The sequence below is a fragment of the Onychostruthus taczanowskii genome, unplaced genomic scaffold (assembly GCF_017590055.1).
Source record: "Onychostruthus taczanowskii isolate IOZ18803 unplaced genomic scaffold, ASM1759005v1 scaffold4, whole genome shotgun sequence".
NCBI classification, from domain to species: Eukaryota; Metazoa; Chordata; class Aves; order Passeriformes; family Passeridae; genus Onychostruthus; species Onychostruthus taczanowskii.
Window position 1 is genome coordinate 11,646,977 of NW_024501459.1, and position 23,530 is coordinate 11,670,506.

Consider the following 23,530-nt stretch of genomic DNA (forward strand, 5'->3'; position numbering starts at 1 on the left):
CACACACTGTGTTGCTTTAAATGCATGCAGTTTTGGTAGATGTTGTGGGCAACGATAATTTTTCACTGCTCTATATAGCTATTTAATTAATTTAATAAAAGCTGCCTTTTTTTTTTTTTTTTTTTTTTTTTTTTTTTTTTTTTTTGCCAGTTGTATAACCAATTGAAACACATTTTTTCATAGCACAGTACCAAAGGGTAAGAAGTGAAAAAATGGAAGTTTAGAATTGGGGATCAGCTTGACTTGAAAGACATCATGAACAGTAAATCATAAAGGATGAACCTATGAATACAAGAGAAAAAATTTCCTGCCCCACTCTGTCCCACCCTGCCCCACCCTCCTCTTTCCTTTCTTTCCCTGCTGCTTGACAAGGGTCCAAAAAGTCCCAGTATTTTATCCAGACAAAATTTGTCTCTTCAGTTCCTGAATGTGCAAGGACTATTTACAAAAGTGTAACAGAAAAACGAAGATGTGAAGTCACCACTTTTGATATGGGAAATAATGGGAACAAATTATTGAAAACAGTTAAAGAGGATCATTATTAAAATCTGCTGTAAAAAGGAAGAGAGATAAAAACAGGGTAAAATCAGCCTTACCTTTGAGTAACAAACAGCTACTAATAAGCATCTAAAGAACAAGCAGTACACACACAAAAAAAGAATCTAATTTGCATTGCCTACAGTTTCTCAGTGAGAGAATTAGAAACTCAGGAACATAGATGGGAAATAGTTAAGGAGATTCATAAATTTTTTGGCTGTTATCTGAACCTGAAACTTCAAAAAATCCCCAAGCTTATTCTCTGTAACGCTCCGTGGGTAAGGATTAAATTATACTTTTGATTCACTGCCCAATAAAAAAAACTGGCAGAGATGGAGAACTTGAAAATCCCTTTTTGCTCTGAATGGCAACTTTTCTTTATAATAATGAACCATTTATCTTCAAGTAATTGAAACAGGAAGCTGGTGAAACAGTGTCCTGTTGTTTGGCTAGATTATCTCAACTAGCACTTAAATGTGATTTTGCTCCCTTGGATCACAATATCAAACTTCAAATATTGTAATATGGTTCCCCAGTCACCCTCTGGCTACTCAGAACACTTTGAGAGCCAAAACTTAACCTGGATAGAGTTTTAAAATTATGGCAAGAAATGTAAATGGATTTTACAAGTCTTAAATTTGTTAGAAAATGCATTACCTGAGTGCATGTTAAAATCATTCACTGTCTTGAAAGACTAAAGCAAATAACACATGCATATGTATAATATGCCATTATACATATTCCTAGTGTCCTCCATTTTTAAGTAATAAGAAGTGAAATAATTTCATACAGACAAACATATTCACAGCCAAGATGCAGATTTTTCAAATTGTGACGTAAACTGAAGATAAGGCATCTTTGTGAAGGGAGGCTGGGTGATAACCTGTAATTACTTCAGTAGTCTGAAAGCAGTTCTTTGGAAGAAGATGGAGAAGGAAGGGAATAAGGATAGGACAGCAGAGGAAAACACCCTCAAAATATTTTCTTGGAATATGCTCCATTCAGGAAGAGTTGAGTAAAATGGGGTTTGATGATCATAGCAGCAAAAGTGAAGAACTACAGACATCAACCTGAGAAAGACTTTGTGAGGTCACGAATTCCATATTCCCTTCAAACACTTAAGCCTAGAAATTAAGAAAATACTAAGACTGAAATAACAAGTTGGGTTCTGAATTGACATAAATATATTTTTGAATACATTTTGGACTTTCTCATTTGGGATCAATGAGTTGCTACCAGTGTTATGGGAAACAGGCTAAGGAGGACAGCGCTTTAGAGAGGTTATGATTAATTGGTTTGTTAACTGTGTCGATATAGACGCTGTATCTGTAACTTAAGTCCATAGTTAAGTACTATATAGTTCATTTTACAGTTAAGGTTGTGTTAGAAAACTCTCTTCCCAGACCTCTCAAATGGGTGAAAAACAGGATGGGAACTATGGGGGCAAAATGTTTCCCACTTGAACATATGAACATATGTAAGACTAGGACACCTAAAGAGATGCAGCCCAGAGTCCTTAGGGAATTGGCTGATGTAGCTGCCAAGTCACTCTGTGATATTTGAAAAATCATGGTAGTCAGGTAAAGTCCCAGGTGACTGGAAATGGGGAAATATTGTACCCATCTTCAGAAAGGGTAGGAAGGAGGACCCTGGGAACAGCCAACCTGTCTGCCTCACCTCCGTGCCTGGCAAGATCATGGAACAGATCCACACAGGAACCGTGCTAAGGCACAGGTGATTTGGCAGACCCAGCATGGTTTCACCAAGGGCAAGTTCTGCCTGACCAACTTAGTGTCTTTCTACAACAGAGTGACAACATCAGTGACTTATGAAAGGGCTACAGATGTCATTTATCTGGACTTCTGTGAAGCCTCCTCTGCCATAACATCCCTCTCTCTAAAGTGGAGAGAGAGGGTTTAAATGGACGTACTGTTAGGTGAGTAAGGAATTGGTTGGATGGTTGCATCTAGAGGGTAGTGATCAATGGGTCAGAGTCCTGACAAACATCAGAGAGCAACCTGGTCCAGTGGAAGGTGTCCCTGCCCACAGCAGTGGGGCTGGAACTCGATGATCCTTAAGGTCCTTTTCAACCCAAGTGATTCTATGATTCCATGATTTTATGATTATATTATCTAGCCTTAACATGACAGCATATAATCCACATAGGAGGGTGGATGATTTGCTATATTTGTTCTCTGCACCCCAGTCTGGGTAGAGGTGAAACTTTAACCTGACCTCTAGACAGAAAAATACTTTTGTAAAACTTATACAAATTTTGTAGGGGTTTCACTTCAAGGTTAAGAAAGCTCAGATGCTTACAGAAAAACATCTATGTGTGCACTGTGCCCAAGCTTCCACATTTATCTGTGGGCATCCAGGACTTCAATAAATTGTCCATACACAGGTATTGAGTGTTAGTTTCTACATCAAATGGACACCAGCTGCCTTGTTAAATAAAAAGGCTGAAAAACTGTTTAAGGTCTTGATGCATATCTGTCAAACTCATGTAGATAATGCAAATACTTTGGTAAGTATTACTAGGTGTCTATGACTTGACAACTCACTCAAACTCTTGATACCATTGAAATCTCTACAACTCTGACAAATTTAGTCTGATTTGGTACAGATTTAAAATACGTGTTGGCAAACAAGATAAACAAGAACTCATACAATTACACACATTGGATCCCCCAAGATATCCCTCAGGATATTTTTCAGCATGGTGAAAAGTAAACACATAGCTGATGGGAGAATAAGTTTCTTGAAATTGTAAAACAACTCATCAAGAACAAGGTTGTTAATAGTTTTTTCAGCTCATGTGTGTCTGCTGCACAATAACTTTCAAGAACCTTTCAAAGAAATTTCCAGCAAAACACACCAGTCCATCCATGTAATCTGATGATGGTAAGGGGAAAGAGCATAGGGGAAAGTTTGATTGCAAAAGTCAATAGTAATATCTGTTTATTAGTTTTCGGTTGTTTTGCAGAATGTACAGGAGAAGTGTACTAATATATGTATACATTTATGTAACACTGTCATGGCATGCAACCTGAAAACCCTGCAGTGATTGAGAGCTGTTTAGAAAGAGGTCTTAGGTTCTGTGGCAAAGTGCAGGAACCTTAGTCAAAAAGAGGTAATTGACATGCCCTAATACATTAATATATTTCTGAAAGACATGAAACTTTCATATAGCATAGTCCTGACCGGGAAGGAGAAAAAAAGCTTTTTTTGGGGGAGGTGTGTGGCTTCCCTCTATTTCAAAAAGTCAGAGATGCAGCTTTCAGAGATACAATATCCTATTATGACTTCTGGCATGCTGAAATTGGAGTAATCACTGTTCCAAACAGCTTACAGACTAACCATGGTATTAAGTTTTGCCTGACAGCTTAATGTAAACAACTTTGAATCAGGATATGTTTTCACTAACAACTATGTCAAGCTCAGAACCTAACTATTTTGCAATGAAAAGATGTGAAACCAGATCAGAAGATAGAAAAGTATGAAGGCTGAGTTGAAATGAATGTGCAGAGCCCATAGTCCTTCCAAGGGAGGCAAGAGCAGCTGTGGGCATTGCTGATGTGATTCACTTTGCTCTACAGTGGAATAAGATTCTTTGTGTCAATCTGTTCATCAGTTAAGGCATTTGCTTTATCATAAATGAAACCACTATAATTTTAGCTTTTTCTTCTAAGTGTGGTCTAGTGGGTGAGACACTGAACTGGTATTGTAGTAACTTGTTTTCTAGTACAATGCACAGAGCAAATCCCACTTCATGTTTCATCTTGCTGATATCAAAGCACTTTGAGACAAATGAAAAGAAGCAAAATATTAGAGAATAAAATTTTTATTTCCACTAGCTCTTAGCTGTCCTCTTTCTATGTAAAATCAGTGTCTGTAGCTGAAATTATGGTTCTCCACAGCAGGTACAGATGACATTACCGTCCTCCTCAGCTCAGCTGGTCAGAACATGGTGCTGATAACACCAAGGTCATGGTTCAATCCTTGTATGGGCCATTCACTTAGGAACCTTCTGGGTCCCTTCTGACTCAGACTATTCTGTGATACTGTAATTTGTGTGTATGTCAAATACTGCACTGGAGAAAACTTTTATTACTTTGTGCTGCTTTGGTAAGAGTCAAACCTTATTTAATTTTTCCATTTTTCTTCTCTGCGCCAGTGTCAGCAGGAACACTGAAACCTTCCTGGCTGATGAATGTGTTTATTTAACTTGTTTCCAAATAATTTTTTTAAAATAGAAAATTAACACAAAATAAAGAAAAACAGAATACAAGTTACTACATTTATCCTAAGTTATTACTGGAAGAAAAAATTACTGCAGAATAAATTACTATTTTTTCTTCACTGCAAAGAGGTTCACTTTGTCTCCATATGCTTTCGATCTCCATCAAGTAGCTAAAACCTTTTTGTTTTATAGTTTAATTGATACAAAAAGTAGCACAGTACTATAAGAAACTGACATCTGTGCTAACAATGAATGTACAAACACATAAAATTATGAAAACATTAATTTTCTCCTTATTTTCTGGAAAATATTGAATGAGGAAAAACTTGATCCTTGGGATCCCAAATTGGCTGGAACTGGGCAAAAAGGGTACAAAGAGTCCACAGTTCTGGTTTTCTTTAAACCACCCTTCTCAACTGCCATAAGTAATAGAACTTGAACCCAGTGACTCATATGCTTAAAATTAAGGGAACATATGGAATTTGGAGCAATAGCATATTTGGGAGAACTTTTGGGAGTGAGAGGAAATCTATAAGCTAAGAGGATGGCTGTTGCAACTGAATATTAAGAGGATCTTGGCTCTCGTTCTTGACAATAGCCTAGCCATGAGGCACAGAGGAAGAAACAGCAAGAAGTTAGAATGAGGTCATGGAGGTGTAATGGCCTTTTTATATGGAGCAGCAGGATCAGCACCGTGTGCCTGTTCTGGGAGGAGAAGAGGAGACTGAAACAACTACTCACAAAAACTTTTCACAGTTCTGAAAGAAAATGCAAGACTAGAACTCTAAATCTGCAGTTTAAGATGGAGGCTGTAGTTAAAAGCAAGGGGTTTTTAATTTTATTTTATTTTATTTTTTTTCTGTTGTTAATGGAGATTTTGTTAGAAAGAGTCAATTCTATATCCTAAGTTTAAACTAATAAAATTTAAGGAGATGCCATTTTCTAAAACAATGTTATACCTATGAAAACAATTTGAAAGGGGAGTTTAGGTCTTCTCCCAGAATCTTGGAAAATATTAAATATGTTTGCAATGAAAGCAGTTCTTCACGATCAAGAGGTGTGCAACACATATAGCTGGCAACAGACTGAAGGATACAGGTATGTAAGAAAGGAATACTACAGCACTGAGTGCTTAATCATAAGTCAAAGTAATGAAATACCTTATCTTTCAGAAGTTTCACTGATTTTCATGTATGAAAAATCAGTTTTTCTTTAAATTAAATTTTATGTTGTTATTGGCTGATTAGGCCTGCCCTGTTTTCCAATCTGCACTGGGAATTTATACTGAAAGAATTAGAAGGCAATCTAGGAACTGCAATTTCTGGCCAAACCCTCACTGTATCTCAATAACACACAGCGTTAAGCTGGCTGCTAGAACATTTGGCCCTTCCACCCATGACTGCAACATGATGTCAAAAATTGTAACACAGAGAGGGGAAAAACACTAACCAATACAAACATCAATTATGAAAAAGGGTAAGATTGCATAGTCCATTGTGTCGTCCTGATATGTAGAATCACAGAATATCCTGTACTGACCCACAAGGATCATCAAGTCCAATTCCTGGCCTTGCCCAGCACCATTCCCAAGAGTCACACCATGTGCCCGAGAGCACTGTCCAAACACTTGAACTCTGTCGAGCTTGGTGCTGTGACCACTTCCCTGGGGAACCTGTTCCAGTGCCCAACCACTGTCTGGAGGGAGAACTTTTATCTAATACCCAACCTAAACCTCTCCTGATATAGCCTCAAGTCTTTCCTTAAGATCCTGTCACTGGTCACCAGAGAGGATGTCAGGGTCTGCCCCTCCACTTCTCAGTATCCAAATGTGTAAGTATCCAAATAAAGATGTATCCAAAGTGTTGTTTCATTCCCATGGGAAAAAACCAAACCAAACCAAATCAAAACCAATCAGAACAGACCAAACCCTTAAAAAAAAAAAAAAAAAAAAGTTATGATAGAAAATGTATCCGATCTTCCATAATCCTTTGCAGCTAGGATGGATAACTTTCTTCATTTTAATGCGAGAAGCTGACAAGGCTGCTGCTGCTCTCCTGTTGATCCTGGTAGAAAGACCGATCTTTGATTCTGGAGACTCAGGAGACTGCTACATATGAGCCACAAGGATTAATGCAATAAAAAGAATGGACTCACAATATTTTTAAAGCCTTCCTTCTTTTCAGCAATCAGTAGAGCACATCTGAAATTGAAAGAAACAGTGCATGCTTCCTGTCTGGCTATACATGTGTGTGTCATCCCACTGCCTACTTCCAATGTCAGTGAAAAAATTATTTACAGAATTTTTAAAACCAGCACACAGTCTAGAAAATGTTCATTTTTATTTAATTTGTCATGACCAGACTAAATACTTAGAATATTTATTGACATCTTTTTACCTCTTTAGTTTCTATAGAAGTCTCTTAAAAGTCAGAAAAATGTGTGAGAGCAGAAGTGAATCCTGTGTCAATCCATCAGTAGTCCAGTCACTAATGGGATTCCAGTATGCAGTTAAGATACCTGCCCCAGAATAAATTTTTTTTGGCTTCTGCAAGCTACACTCATGAGTCAGTTTAGGTTTTTTTTTCTTTATTATAGTCTGATTTTTCTCTGTGTCCTTTTCATGGACTGATGATTTCTTCCTGCAGCTGAATGAGTGCCTTGGCTGCAAAATGTTCAGTGAACAAAAAGAGAACATCTGTAGTAAGCCTCCAGGCACTGAAATATTTGGGTGGAGATAAGTCAGTTGTACATCTGAGCAAGTAATTTCTGCCCTGGCATAGGGATTTGCCTTCCTTTGAACCCTGAAAGGAGCTATATGACTTTTAACCTGGACTGACCTTTAAAGAGCTGTCGACGACTACTGGAAAACCTTACAAAAGCTTAGACAGAAACAATTCTCCTTGTGTGTCTTATTGTTCCTTCAAATGTATCATTAAACAGAAAGGTTCCATCTAAAAGACATAATACACAGTTTTCCAGTTAGAGAAGTAAAATATCAGGCAATTAAATGAGGCATGTGTAAGCTCTAATAGGAAGTGATCACTGTTTTAATTTTTGTATAAGGTTCCAAAAAGTCTTTCCTTGCTGATTAAGCCAGCATTAAATTAGATTTACAGTGTAAAAATATACCTTCATTGCCTCAAATCCCTCCTGTTTTATCCCAATACCTTCAAAAGCTTGGCAGCTCAAACACTGAGAGAATTGTCTACAAGGATGACTAATATCTATCCCCGTTGTTTCATTGTTCTTCTTCTTTGTTCTTAATGTTCTTACTTTTTTCATATTTAGATCATAAAAACCTTGGGCCAAAGGTCATATTTTCATTCTGTGTTTGTTTTGATCTAGACATCTGAGCATCTGTTGAAACAACAAAAAACCCTACAATTCAAGTGGGTAAAAAACAGAAGCAGAATATCAAAATTTTCACTGAACAAAAGGTAGAATTAATTTGCTTCAAATATGCTGTGAATGTTCTGGCTTTTGTCAGTGTCTAAGCTCTACACACAGGGTTCCTTTATTTTAACTCTGTATGTCTAAACATTACAGCTGCCTTCTGATCCACAGGACTAGGGCTAGAAACCTAATGAGCTGTGCTCTATATTTTTCTTTCTTATGGTGAGGTGCTGATTTAGTCAGGTAAGAGGAAGTTAAAAAAATGATACCATCAATGAGTAGGACACTTATTCGTCAGTCATATTATCTGATTATGCTACTGCACAGATCCCTTTTTTATTTCCTTTCTAAATGTAGATGTGTATTGTTTAAGCCCTGGCTCTTTTCCCACTGTGATTTGGGAACCTGCCATAAAGCAATGCCTGTGGGGTGCACATATATCCCTTAAAAGGTTGAAATAAAAATTCACTAAAGTAGTTGTACAAAATAGACCTCCACCCATGGGAATTAAATGGGGAATTGGCATAAAAGGTGGGGTTTAATATCACGCCTCAGCATCTTCAAGACTCCAAAGCTGTGTTTGCATTTGAATTTCTCCCTGTGGGAAGGCACTACCTTAATTTCTTTAAAGGCAATCATTAAATTTTCCAGCTTTGATATAAGATCTGCCATAGAACTTCTTTCCCAAGGTAGAGTTACAGATAGAGCATTAGGTTACAGCAGTTCTAAAAACTTTTTGAAGGAAACTCTAGGTAACATACCCATAGATTTTAAATGTTGAAAAAAATTACAGGCATTGGATGTAACAGCATGCAGCATGAGGCTTCATTTTCATTGCAAGGCTCATGTCTAACACACACCTTGAGGTTCACTGCCTATTACACTGAGATAGAAAAAATTATTGAAGTGACAGCTGTAGAATTTTGGGGTTTTGCAAATAAGGCACTGTCTACATAACAGGATTATTTTAACAATCCAGTTTTATAATTATTTGCCCTAGCCAATAGATAGGTTGTGGTAAGTGTATAATGACCTATTATGTAAGTGTAATTTGGAAAGAAGGAAAGCAATAAAGTGTTTTAAGTAATATATTTTCACATAAAAATGTAGAACAATATACTATGTTGTACAACACAATATAGTATTGTTTGAAGGATGCTGTGTGGTGAGATAATTCAGGAGAAACATGCTGCCTAGACATGCTGGATTATTCATAGGATCTGAACTCTGGCATATACATTAGAGTTTAATGCTGTGAGCTTGACATTCCTAGGTATGGAATACATACAAATGCAGATGGCCTTAATACTGTAACATAGTTCTGTATGTTAGAATGAGTGATTTAGTAAGCTTAGCAAACATATTCTTTCAATTATATGGAAACGCAAAAAAAAAAAAAACCAAAAAAATACCTTGCAATTTGACCTCTATTGAATTACATGATTGATACTCCTGCATAAATATATTTCAAAATTTGGGGCCCACTCAAGCAGAAAATGTCCATGGCCTTCCAGGTCATTCAAACCCTGCTGGCTGCAGAGGAAGCCAAGGGTGTAGGAGGAGAGAAAGGAAGAATGTTAATGGTTAGAGGCTCTCCGACTCTTCTTGAAGGGTACTCTGTTGAATTGGGGCCCTAGTTTTGGTTTGACACAAAGGGAAATACAAAAAGCTTTGATCAGGCAAATGACTTTTGTGTTTTTCTATTCCTCTTCTGTCATAAACAAGTACAGGCTTTAAACTGATTTTATCAGAGCTACTCTGACCACCTTCCATCGGGATGATTGCTGGAGCAAGGTTAGAGTGTGAAGACAATTGCAAAATCTTGTGTTGGTGATAGATCTTCACTCTTTTCATTCTGAGAACATGTGGAGCTGTATTCTGCTTTCAGTCAGAAAAGACTGCTACATAAACCTAGTCTGCCTAATATTGACCATGGAAGTGCATCCCACCATGCTTATGATTTCTTTTTGGTATATTAGCTTGTTTGGCAACAGCAGTGTTATGTATTTGGCTGAAGAACATTTGTCCTTGTTTTACAGTTAATTTAAATCACTGTTCTGAGAAAATGTGGCTGTCTAGCAGATGAGTTGGAGAACTGACATAAAAAAGAAAGCAAATGTTCATATTTATAAAAATGTGCATCAAAGTTTACAGAAAAAGAATTGCTAATTTTGCTGAATACTCTGCAACAAGGACAGAGGGCAAGTGGCAGGTTATAATGTGTATGCTTTATAGTAACCAATTAAATTAGTCAAAATAGACCATTTAATTATCCAGGGCCTGGTTGAGTAAAGGAACTATCTTTGTTTTCTGCATATACAGAATTGGAGAAGTAAATAATGGCTTTTTTAATGAACCTTATGCAATGTAGAAGCCCAACACTTGAAAACACTCTGTATTACAGATATAAGCCCTCTCCCATTTCATCTGAAGGAGTGTTTAAAAATGAAGCATATGTTAAATAACTACAGTCTGGTTAGCAATTTCTAGATATATTATGGAACAGATTTATTCAAAGATTATCCTATTGGTTATAAGTGCTATCATCATATGGTAGCAGCTGCTGAAGAGTAAAGCTGTATTGTTTAGACTGTTATTCTATTAGTAGGTCTCAATCTCAGTATTTTTTTTTCAGAGAGCAAGCTAAGAAAAATAGGTCAAGTGGAAACTGAAAACACCAGAAATCTCAGAACAAAGTCTGCTCTTATAAAAGCTTCATCCAAAACAAACTTTGGTGTTTTTTAAATTTGCCCACTGATATCCTCTCACTATGATATGAATAATTCTTACAACTAATCTGGCTGTTATCATTGTTATTCAGTGCTACAGTTACAGAAGCCACAAGTAGTTTATTTACTTTACAATACAACTAAAAAGACTGCAGGTTAAACTGGAGATGTACTGATAAGAGCCAAGTGAATTCACTTACATAGCTCAGGGTTGCACAGAGCCACATGCAGAAGTTTTACTTGCACTAGCCTTGCCAGTGGAAGACTTTAAGAGTTCTGGTTCCCTGTCACTCTCTGCCACCTGAAGGTTACTGCCCTCATTTCTCTGCCAGCAGGCAGGAACTTTTCTCTCTAACACACTTCTGGCAAAGTTGGCCAGGTGAGCTCAAGTGACCTTTGGCAGCTGGCTTTGCCAGATGTGGATGAGTGACAAGTGTGATGCCATCTGCCTGTAGAGTTTCAGGGTCATTAACTTTCTGCAGAAGAGAAACACTGTCTACGGCTATGACTCTTTGTGAAGCTGACTTCTACCCATGGACTGAGAAGACAGTCCAACAGACTTCATCAATAGACTTGATGAAATAGGAAACTAGCTATCAAATGAGGGAGTGAGAGCAGGTTATACTGAGAAAATTTCTTTGTAAGAGTGAGAGTAGGCAAAGTCTGTCATTCTATTTCTGAGCATTGTTGAGATAGCCTGCTTCTACCTAACAGAGAGGAACTGTATATCATCAACAGAAAACCAACATCCAGATATAAGTAAACACATTTAATTTTTTTCCAACTCTTCCTTAAAATAAAACTTTTCACTGTATCGTACTGTATTTTCAATCTAATACTAACCTGAAGAGGTACAGCCTGGAGTGGCCTTCCACTGACTGAATGTCATCTGTGGTTATTCCACTCTGAAGTCCTCCTTTATTTCAGCTTGGAATATTGGTTAAATTAAAATCTTATGTTGCATCTATAGTCCTATAAGAAAATATGATGCAGAAATGAAAGACATTCAAGGTAGCATAGCACTTGCAATTTTTCAGCCAAATCAGTGAACCTGTGGTTGGCACTCAAAAGGACTTCTGGTGTAAAATGTGGGAGAATTGCCTCTTGAAGGAAAGGAAAGGAAATAGAAAAAAATTGTTTAAATAAGAGTGGTATATTACTTTGGACTAGATTCAGCAGATGTGGGATTGACCTGCGGAAGTAGAAGTTAAGGAGAAGGAGAATTTAAAATGCAAGGAGAATTTAAAAGTATCTGTAAAGCTCTGTGAAATAACACCAGTTCCTGTTATTCTTATTGTTATTTTTTATGCTCTCTGTTTAGTGACTGGCTTTGTTAGAAGTGTAGGAACATGCTCTTCCTCACACAAGACAGTGCTCATAAGTAAAAATTATTGTTCATATAGTAACAAAAGCATTGCTTTTTCTGGCTGTTACGAGCAAGCTGACACCTGATCACATAATAGGAACATGGAAGATATCACTCAGTGGTCTCTGGAGCAGGAAGTAATCTGATGCCAGGGGCAGGTGTGAGATGAAAATGTGTTAGAGATATAAGCATGGAAAAAATGTCAGGCCCAAAGCTCTAGAGAGATAAGCATTGCATTTTTCTGATCTAACATAACTTTCAAAAAAAAAAAAAAAAGTCTTGTAGGGAAACAAATAATTTTCCTGGAATGTCTTTGCTGCATTTATTTTTGTGCAAATTTGTTACCTTTTTCATTTATAAAAATATACGTATACATATAATGACAGAATGAGAAAAATAGGATCTGTACCTAAATTTTAGAAAAATACATAGCACAGCAGCAAATCTCTGTTCGCTATCTAGCACTGTTCAAGTTGGGAGATAAGGAGAAACAAACCACTGACAAGGAAACAATTTTAAGAAGATTAAATATTTTAAAGGTTATAAAGTAGGGCAAAAGTGAAGCAATTCAATAATTTAAATATGAGAAATATTTTATTACTGATTAACTGAGAGATGAAGATACCCTAACTTATTTCTTGGCTGAGAGATGAAGATACCCTAACATATTTCTTGGCCTTTTCAAGGCTGGTTTGGATGGAGCTCTGAGCAACCTGGTCTAGTAGAATGTGTCTCTGCCCATGGCAAGGGGCTTAGAACTAGAGGATCGTTAAAGTCACTGCCAACCCAAACCATTCCATGATTCCATGATATTCACACCAGTCTTGAACTGATCTATCAATGTTGGGTGAAAGACAGCAACAGGAAAAATGACAACCAGCATTTTCATTGGCATCCCATGGACTGAAACAAGGATCTGAAGAGCTGTGCTCAAGCTGTTGCACCTTGCTTTGAACAGTTGGGATCTTAAAGCTTGGGTTGGGAACAGCTCACATAATCTTTGAACTGGCAGAGAAGGGACCCATCGCAGTTTTTCACACCCAAGTGACATAGACTCGATGTGTAGAGATCATTTAAACTACTGAACTGTACTTTTCTATAGTAAATGGTCTCAAAAAGAAGATGTGTTATGAGTAATACTCTTGAATGCAGCCTTCCAGTACCATTAATCCTTATAACCACCACAGATTTATTGATGCATGACTATGAGACAGAATTGGGCACCCCAGCACAAATCTGATTACAACACCATTTACTTGCCTTTCTGAGGGGTGACTGCTTAGTTTCTCTTAGAGTGAATTTTGCACATGTAACACATTTCTCTCTGCATTCCAAAACCCAGTCCTGTGTTCAGTTTTCACAGAGCATGGTGGCTACAGATATTTAATAGAGGGGCTGTTATGGCAAGTCCTGGGTGTTATAATAGCATAGATCTGAATTTTATTAAAACTGTAGGAAATATTTCAAACCAAGTAGAATTTTTCTTGATCCTATTTTTATTTTTAAGATTGAATTTGTGTTACCATGTAGTTGCTGACCAAACTTTACTAAACTACACTTGAAACATACAATCTTAAAAAAAACCCACACCAATAAAATTTGCCTCATTAAACTACAAGTTAATGTAAATTTTACCTGACTGTAATACATTCTAATTGAAATTGCATATTACAATACACTGATATATAACTCAATTCTTTACAAAGTTCCTGCAACGCAATTGCAATTTTTAAAATGTATCGAGATTGCATCAGTATATATTGGGACATAGCACATCTTGGGGCACAGCACTTGCTATAGGATCTGTATCACATAAATCTTGAAGAAAGCAGCACTGGAAATTTTGCCTTCAACAGCTTAAAAAAACTAAACTATTTAAAATCACCTGGGCTTTCATCACAGAAAAAAGATTCATGGCCACTAATTATGGCTAATAAAATTAATACATATTTACAGGTTTTGAGAGTGATTTTTCTCAGCCTTCATTAGCTGCAAGCAGTCAAACAAAAGGGAACCTTACATTTTCCTTCTGTATTTCTTCAATTTTACCTGAAAAAAAAAACTCGTGTCTTGGATTAATAGTGGTATTTGGTCAAGTTTTGGGCACTTTCCCTGACAACTTTATTGCTCGGTGAACAGAAATTAGATTCAGCATGGTTCTCTTGGATATGATATGTTTTTTGATATGAGAATGTGTGCTAATCTGTCAAGTAAACACAGAGCTTTTGCTGGTTTGGCCAGAAAACAACATACCTAGGACTTGATTAACATGACATCACAGTTTCTATTTCTAAGTGATTGCTGAGGACTCAGCAAACATATTCCTATGCTATTTCAGTCTAAAGGTGGTGCAAACCCATTTTTCACCTTAACCTAATTAGCAGTAAGTGATGTTAACAATCTGAGACAGCTGTTCATGCTTCTAATGGGAAAAAAATAATCCTTCTAATATGTTTTCTGGTCTCGTGAGTCCAGTGCAATGTGATGCCTTCTACTATTCAATAAAGTAAAGTAGGATAATTTCCTTTTTCTGTTTGCACTCTTGGGAAGCCTGTGGGTCATGACTATGTTGTACATTTGGCCCAGACCCAAGTCCATGACCTTATCTTGGAAAACGTCTGATCCTTATGTTCCTTTGTCCAAACACTAGAGGCTTGCTACTTCCATGTTCACACAGTTTATGAAACAGCCCCAGGTTACTGAGTTCTCAAATTGCTACAAGTTTTATGCATTGGATCAGTCTGCCCAGGGAAGCAGGTGAGTCACCATTCCTGGAGGTATTTAAAGACAGGTAGATGTGGCGCTTAGGGACACGGTTTAGTGCTGAATTTGGCAGTGCTGGGTAAACAGTTACATGTGATAATCTTGGACGTCTTTTTCAACCTATGATATTCCATGATCCTCTATCCTCATCAGACAAGGCTGCCTTCACTGATTTGCAAGGCACATGTTGGTTGTTGCAGCCATAAAAGCACCAACTGGGGCTGGGCTGCTCCTCAATAATTCAGCTGAAACTTAACTGTCACTGAGGAGGTCTCAGGGCTACTCATGGCCCATTTCAGTGCAATGACAACTTAATGCTATTTGGCAAGAGCTAGCTGCAGTAAACCGGTTCCACTGGAAATGGATCCAGGGCTGCTTTTCCACAGCTGTGACACCAGTTAAAGAACTGTTACATTTCTGCACCTCAGCCCTTACTTTCCTTGTGGTTTCTACCTGCCACCTCCTCCCCAGTCTACCTTCCAGAAGGCATTTTGACTTACCTAACAGAGCTGATTGCTCACTGATCTTGTTGATACTGCTTCAAGTTGTGATTGCAGAAAACAGTGCAATTTGCTTGTGGGAGGTTGGAAGAGGTTCCTTATTTGGTTAGGGCAAAAGTTTGTAGACTCGGGCCCACAGAAACAAAGAAACATAGTAAACAAATCAAGAAATATTAGAACAAGCTCTGAAATATGACCTTCAACTTTGTATACATCAAGATAGTTTGTCATGAATATGAATTTCTTGAATAAAGCACTGGAAAGTAATTGGAATTTGGTGGTTACATTTTTACATTACTTTGTGTGAGTGACACATATTTTGCTTTCCAAGTTTGGCTGTAGAATTTCACCCCATTACCATTCACTGGACTGGAAACTGGGTGGTGTCATTCCATGATTTTTCCAATGTAAAACCTGATTTCATTATTTCTCAATTTACAGGTACACAGGACTTATAAAATACTATGTAACCAAGAATAACACACCTGGATTGGAGTGGACCTTCTGACAACTCAACAACATTTACCATGGGGGTCATGAGACAAGATGAATTCCTAGGTCAAGTGGAAGATTTAATCCAGAAAGTATCCCTACCCTATGAGAAGCCAACCTTTACATAGTCCCTCTTTGGCATGACATTTAGAGTGAAGTTTCCTTCTTTCTTGTAGGCATGATTGAAATAAAATAAATAAATATAGTGAAATATTAAATATATTAAAATATATTAGAGAAATAAATAAATAAAAATAGTTTCCAGTGTTGACCTTGATTAGCTCTGATTGCCAGTTCCTAGTTTTATGGAAGGGTGTACTGAAAGAAGAGAAAGGAGTCTTAAAGACCATTACACTTGTCATTGCCCACTCTTAACCCCCACTACCTCTAGAACACTACTTAGTAAAAATCCAGAAGGTGGCATTAATTATTCAACCTGTTGGTTGGGCATCCATACAACACTCAGACATATGAGGTATAAATATAGAGCACAGCAATTCAGACTGAACAGTAACATAAAGCTTTTACTTTTGCATATGCCAATGAAATGCTTCAAAGTATTTTAAGGTTCACTTCAATCTTTTTGACAGGATTTATCACATTGTTTAATTCAATCATAGTAACAAAGCTACTGCTTAATCACCACACAGAGAACATGGCAGCTATGGCATTGCATCTTGTTCCAGAACAAAGATTTATGTATACAAAATAGAAAGCATATTTCTAACTTTATAGACAAAAATCTGTTGTTTTTCAACACTATCCTAAAATTTTAACCATCAAGGCACCTCGACTGTTGATCAGTATGTCTATATTTCTTAGAGCTGGTTTGAAAATTTTCAGTGAAACTCTAATTTGCTGAAACATATTATTATGTCAAAGTTAGAAGTATTTCAGTAAAGTTCATGACTTTTGAAAGTAATCTTATTGTGAGGGGGAAAATGAAGTGATAAATTCTCCAGCACTGTAAGTGCTGGGAAACCAGGCATAAGGGGGATTTGAACTGGAATCTTTGGACAGTGTCCCAGCCATTACCTCCCATTGTAATAATGAAGTGGGCATTTATGCGTCAGTTTAAAAAGTGATAATTCAATATCATTCCAGCAATGGAAAATAAATTGGAAAGCTTTTGTTTGCATGCCAGTGTAGTGCAAAATATATTGAAGTTCGACAGAAGGTTTTCACAAAATGAAACCACTGTTCTTTGGTCAAGTCTGATATTTTAACACATTTGTTTTGCTCATGGGAAAACTGGCATAGTAATTTTAAAGGGTATTCAATATGTCAGTTGTTCAGAAAAAGCTTGGGTATAAATCTACCTACAATGGTAATGACACAGCTCAGGAGTGAATAAAAATTTTCATTTGCAAAATCTTGGGATGTAGGTTATTGTGCTCCATAGGTGCAGCTCCTTGAGTAAGCAGCAAACCTGCACTACAAGGGGTTTAGTCCATTTGCACAGAGACTGCTGGTAAACTCATAGGTTTCTGCTAAATTTGTTATTTGGAAAACACTTGCTGCAGGGTCTGTTCTTTGCCACTACTGTTCAATCTCCCAGGAGACACAGTGTGATACTTTTACACGTAAGAGGCTCTTCTTGTCCTCTTATTTTGCTTTCTTTTCTTTTTTTTCCACTTTTTTGCTTTAGAAAACAGTATCTACTGGTTTCATCCCAGCACCACAGAACTGAGTTTTACTGGGTCAGCAGTTTCTCCTGCCTTGTAAAGCTACAGGGCCAACTCATAGCAAAAAAAAAATACAACCTGACCCAACTCAAACCAAACCAAACCAAACCAAACCAAACCAAACCAAACCAAACCACCAAAACCCCCAAAAAACCGCAAACCACAAAACAAACAAAATGAAAAAAACCTCTCCACCCCCTGACAAGAGACCCAAAACAAAACAAAACAAAAAAACCCCAAACCAATCCACCCAAACAACAACAAAATACCCTGAAGCTTGACATAGCAAAATAAATTATGCTAGTTTATGTGTAGTAAATGGCATACATCATCCTCAATGAATTTCTAAGGCAACCTCAAACTTCTGTCTTTGCCCAAAATTCCAAAAACACAGGGGAAAAGTTTGCTGTGCTATTATTTTTATCTTTGGTTGCTTTTAGAATTCCACATATGTGCTTTTTCCCTTGAACAATGAATACTTTTTGTGGCGCTCCTAAGGTGGTCTCTAGATGAACACACAATCCTGCATTACCCTGTTCAGTAACAATTGTGTCATTCTTTCAACACTTCAGTGGGGTCTAACAAGATTTAAGTTTTAAAATTTTTGAAAAGTTTTGGGAATCTTTTACTTGACACTTAAGTGGCAAAACAAAGCAGAGCAGATGCAGTGTACTTCATGTAGGAGTTATGTGGTCAGAGGAAACATTTGCTGTGGACAGTATTCTACAAAGGAAAAAGGGAAAAGAAAGAAGGAAAAAGAAAAAGAAATGAAAGAGCGCAAGAAAATGTAAAAGCTGTTTTTGTTTAGTTTAACTTTGTATTCAAAGCAGCAAACACTTGCTTCTGTTCAGGATTTCATTCTCCCTACATGGTCCATATGGGTAAGAAACTGGATAAATCTACTCCTGAATAAACACAGTTTTGCACCTAACTGAGCTGAAAAAAGGCTGAGAGAATTGGGTTTGCTCAGTTTAGAAAAGAGAAGGCTTTGGAGTGACCTAATCGCAGCTTTCCAGCACTTAAAGGGAACTTGTAAAAAAGAGGGAGATACTTTTTATAAGAGCATCTAGTGGTACGACTGGGGGTAATGGTTTTAATCTGAAAGAAGTTAGGTTTAGATCAGATAGTAGGAAAAAATTCTGTGAGGTAATGAGGCACTGGAACAGGGTGCCCAGAGAAGTTGTGGATGGCCCATTCCTGGAGGTGTTCAAGGCCAGGCTGGATGGGGCTCTGAGCACTCTGATCTGGTTGCAGGTGTCCCTGCCCATGGCAGGGAGGTTGGAACCAGATGACCTTCAAGATCCCCTTCCAACCCAAACCATTCTATGATTCTCTCATTCTATGATGTTAAGGGGAAAACGGTCCCTAAGGAAACCTGTGGAGTGCATATGCAGTACAACTAAGGTGTAGTATCTCTGTTCAGAGCTCACCTTCTCATAATTGTAGCCTGCCTGATGTTGACAGGAAAAATCCCTGGGAAGCAGCCACAAGAGGGAGCAGGTACGGTGCTATGAAAACACAGGCAGCTGGTCTGTAGAGCAGAGGACTCTCTTGAATTTCCTTTCAAAGCAAAGCAGGTTACCAGTGTCTCCAGCAAAACCTCATGACAAATGTCTGCTGTTCCATCTTTCCCCGTTTTCTTTCTGTCATGGAATACCTCTTTATTTGAGATACATTCGCTATTTCCTAGTTTTTTCTAAAATTCTTCCTGGAATTAGAATTATTGTCTTTGAAATAGTTTCTGTGTTTTGGTAAAAATAGATGGGGTTCTCCTACCTGATTAATGTGTTTCCTATGGTGGTAATGAAGGCAGTGAGCAATAAGTCACTGGATAACAAAAAACCCAAAACTTGACAGAAACAGAGAAATATTAATTTCCAGTGTTAGTTGAAATATATATTCCACATGGAATTAAAAAAAACCCAATATTTAGAGCTACAATTTCACTAGTTAATTTATTTATAGAAAATAAGCAGAAGCAATGATGAGAAGCTCATTATATCATTCTATTTTTAGGTTTGTTCTTCTAGGCATGAGTAATACAAGTGTTTTAGCAGTTTGTCTTCTACACTTTCTCTGAAATAAGGGCATCATTCCACGGCAAAAACTCAGAGCTGACCTCATGAAAAGTTGCGAAGTAACAGAAGTAGGCTTGAGAGAGAACTATGTGAAACAATTCAAGGGTATTATGGAAGGAAATTCAGAAATGAAACTGGTTTCCTCCATGTTCTCACTGTACTCCCACTGAAGTATTTATGTGTTTAATACTGAAGGGTTAAGTGGAGCCCTGACAGAAGAGCTGCTAAAGCAATCTCCTGCATGTGCAGCACGGCTTGCTGCTCACGAGCACACAAACCTGCTCGGTGCTGCAACACGGGAGGCGACACAGGGGGCTGGTGCACGGCCAGGGGAGAGCTCATGTTATCATTTACTACAAGACCAAGTCTTTACAAAGCTCTTAGTATCATTTGTGTACATATTATAGCACATCTGTGCTGTCTGTCATACCAATCAATTTAAAATACTTTACAGATGCCTCTGTGTAACGTTTATGAAGAAATTATGAATAATACTTTTGATTGAGATTACACTGTGTCACTGAATGACAAAATGTAGGATAGCTATTCCTCACTCCATGTCAAAGGTTTGATTTAGCAAAGCAGTGTCACTGTTCAGGTACTTAAAATGTAGTTCTTTGTCTTAGGATAGATGAACAGGAAAATGGTTTGCTTAGTTCAAAAATACTGATGAAAACAAACAAAATTAGGTTTTGCTTTCATAACTTTTAAGATTTATCAGTCTAAGCATATAAATTTAACAAAACTGTTGTAAAAAAATTTATGTTGTTTCTAGTAAAGTCTATTAATAAATTCAACTGATTCAAGTTTCTTTCATAACTGCCACGAAGAGGAAGCTAAGGCTCCATGGTATGGAAAACCCAAAACCCAGACATGAATTTGCTAGACTTGCTATCAAGACTCACTTCCGTATCAGTGTTAACTATCTCAGTGCACTGCCATAAGCAGATTCTACTTAACATCTAAAAATCATCATTACAGAGGCTTTCAAACTTGAAGTACTTGTTTCTTTATATAATTTCTAGAAGTGACCAGGCTATTCTCAGCTACCCAGCTGACCTAATGTAAACTTACTGTTACTGTTTTCTTTTTACTGAAGCCATTTTTATGGCCTCTTGATGATCACTTTTTGATTTGGCCTTAAAACTAATCTTACTGACCAGAAACCTTTTATTACGAACAAAAAACAAAAACAAACAAACAAACAAAAAAAAAAAAAAACCAAAAAAACACCTAACAATAATACCAAAGTATTATGTTCAATTTCCAGTTGTTTAAATTTTATCTCTTTACCCTAATGCATGATGAAACTTTCTAAGAGACATTGCTCTGCCTAGAGCTGCACATAAGAATATCGTGTGCAAATCTGTAAGTAAAGTAAATTCATGAGTGGCTTCTTAAATGCCATCAATTTTGTATATTCCTTTTCATATGTGAAAAATGGGTTAGGAATCGTATGAGCCCAAAGTGGGCAAAACATTTCTATTTTGATTCATTTACATTTTATGTTCCCTTTGGACAAGCACAAAAAAGCAAAGGAAAGGTGGCACTCACTCTCTGCCCTGAGAAAATTCATTCTCATTATAGAAATCCTCCAAGAGAGGGAACTATTATGTGCCATGTGGGGGAATATGTAGAAAGAGAGCACCTTACATAAAGAAATGAGTATCAGAATCATCTCTAACTGTCCTCTGGTTGACTATAGAAACAGCCCCGTTACCCTGCTGCTGCTATATATTTTTTATGTATGTTATTGTCAGTCAGGAGAAAGATAATGCTGAGTACTCTGAGGTACTAGAATTACTTTCTGAGCATTTCACATAGATTTTGTTGCTATTTGTTTTTATTCTGAATTTCCTGTTCAATTTAGTGCTTTGGCATCTTAGTGCATCGAACCCTGGGGTGCCTCCAGGCTATATCCTTAGCCCATTCTGCACAAGAAATTAAATGAAATGAAGAAAATGATTGCTCTCAGCCAGCTTGTGCTATCTGGGAAATGGGATTTCCACTACCCCGCTGGTATGAAAGATGAAAACAAAAGGTTGACCAATATGAAAGCTAAAGCTTGAATATATTTTCAGCTCAACTCTTTTTGTGGAACAAAATGTTCTTTCAGAATTTCTGCTACATATTGACTTATCTGAGTAAACAGCCCTTAGTTAATAATGCAGAACACATGGTCCTGTTTTGATAAGCACATCCCCAGGGATTTATGCCATTCAGTTTGAACAGAGCTACTAGTCATATATTTTTGTACCAAAACCTGGGCAGCTCATGTTAATTTATGGTCAACAAAGACTTTTTGAGTCCTTTGCTAATCACTACTGAAATGAAATGTGAAGTACAGTGATTTTAAGGGCTCTATGAGGCCTACCCTATCAGGCAATGTTTAAAACTGTCATTCAGGTTTGGGGATGGAAATAAGAAAGTCAGAACAATGCTCTGGATCTCATTGGATAAAAGGGCAGAGTGCACTGGGTCCATTTCAATTTCATGCTCCTTAGTAGCAAGATACTTATCAGAATGTCTTAGCCTGGAGATGGGAGTTGTATTTTCTTTGGCAACAGAAGGAAATGTTAGTTACACAACACTTCCTAAAGTGTTAGGAAGGGCTAGCTAAAAAAGTGGAGATAAAGGGTGTGGTTGCCATAAAATAGCCCAATTCTATTTAGAGTGAAGCAACATGCAGTAACTAGTAAAATGGGCTGTGGCTAATTCAGCCTATTACAAGATTCTGTCTGAAATCATCCAAGATTTCACAGCTGATGGACACTGCACCTGATTCAGTGCCACTGTGTCATTGCAAATCATTGCCTTAGAAATGTGATTAAAGGATGCTTATTTTTCACAGGCAGAGGAAAATTATAGTAGAAAATGCTAGAGGTGAAGCATTTAAAGTCAAAGAAATATTCACATTGCTGTTGCAACTGAAAACTCTTAAAGAAAGCACATTTGCTATATCACAAATAATCAACAAACTGCTACATGTTCCAATACAAACTGTGTTTTATTGCTGTGAGCTTTTGTCTAAGTGACACTGAGCAAAATAGAAATACAAATCCCTCTACCTTAACTCCTGGTTATGAGAATAACTTTTCTTTTTTTTCTGATAAATGGGAAGCAAAAAAACATAAGCTGGTGATGAAATGGAATGAATAGTAGAAGGAAAGGTGTCAATTTAAAAATAAAAATAAGAGTGGGACCATGTGGAGAGCGGCAACAGCAATAATTATTTGTATAACAGAGCTTATCTGTCTTGCTGTGCAGGAATACAAGGTTTCAGAATCTTTCTGTTAAAAGAGAAATTCTCCCATAATTCTCACTTTAATGGTCATCACTGCAGCACACCCCCCGCCCCCCTTCCCCCTCCCAAAAAAAACATTCTGGTCCATATACTCCTATTTTTTCCCAAATATTAGGTATTACTATTATTTATTTTCCTTCCTCAAAATGATTAATAATGTTCTTCAATGAAAAGTTCCATGGAAATCAGTGGATATAATTCTAATGTACTTGTTTGAGTTCATCTGGGAAAATAAATTGCAAGTCAGCATCAGGAAAAAATCAGAATACTGTGTAATCTTCAGGTTTTTGTTCATTGCAGGCTCTAATTGCACAGTCTGTCTCTTTTTTAGTCATCAAAAAAGTGGAACCAGTTTTCTTTTTCAGTTTGGGGATATGATTAGTCCATCTAAACTCTGATAGCACAAATGCATTTTCAACCTGCAGATAATTTTCTAGGAG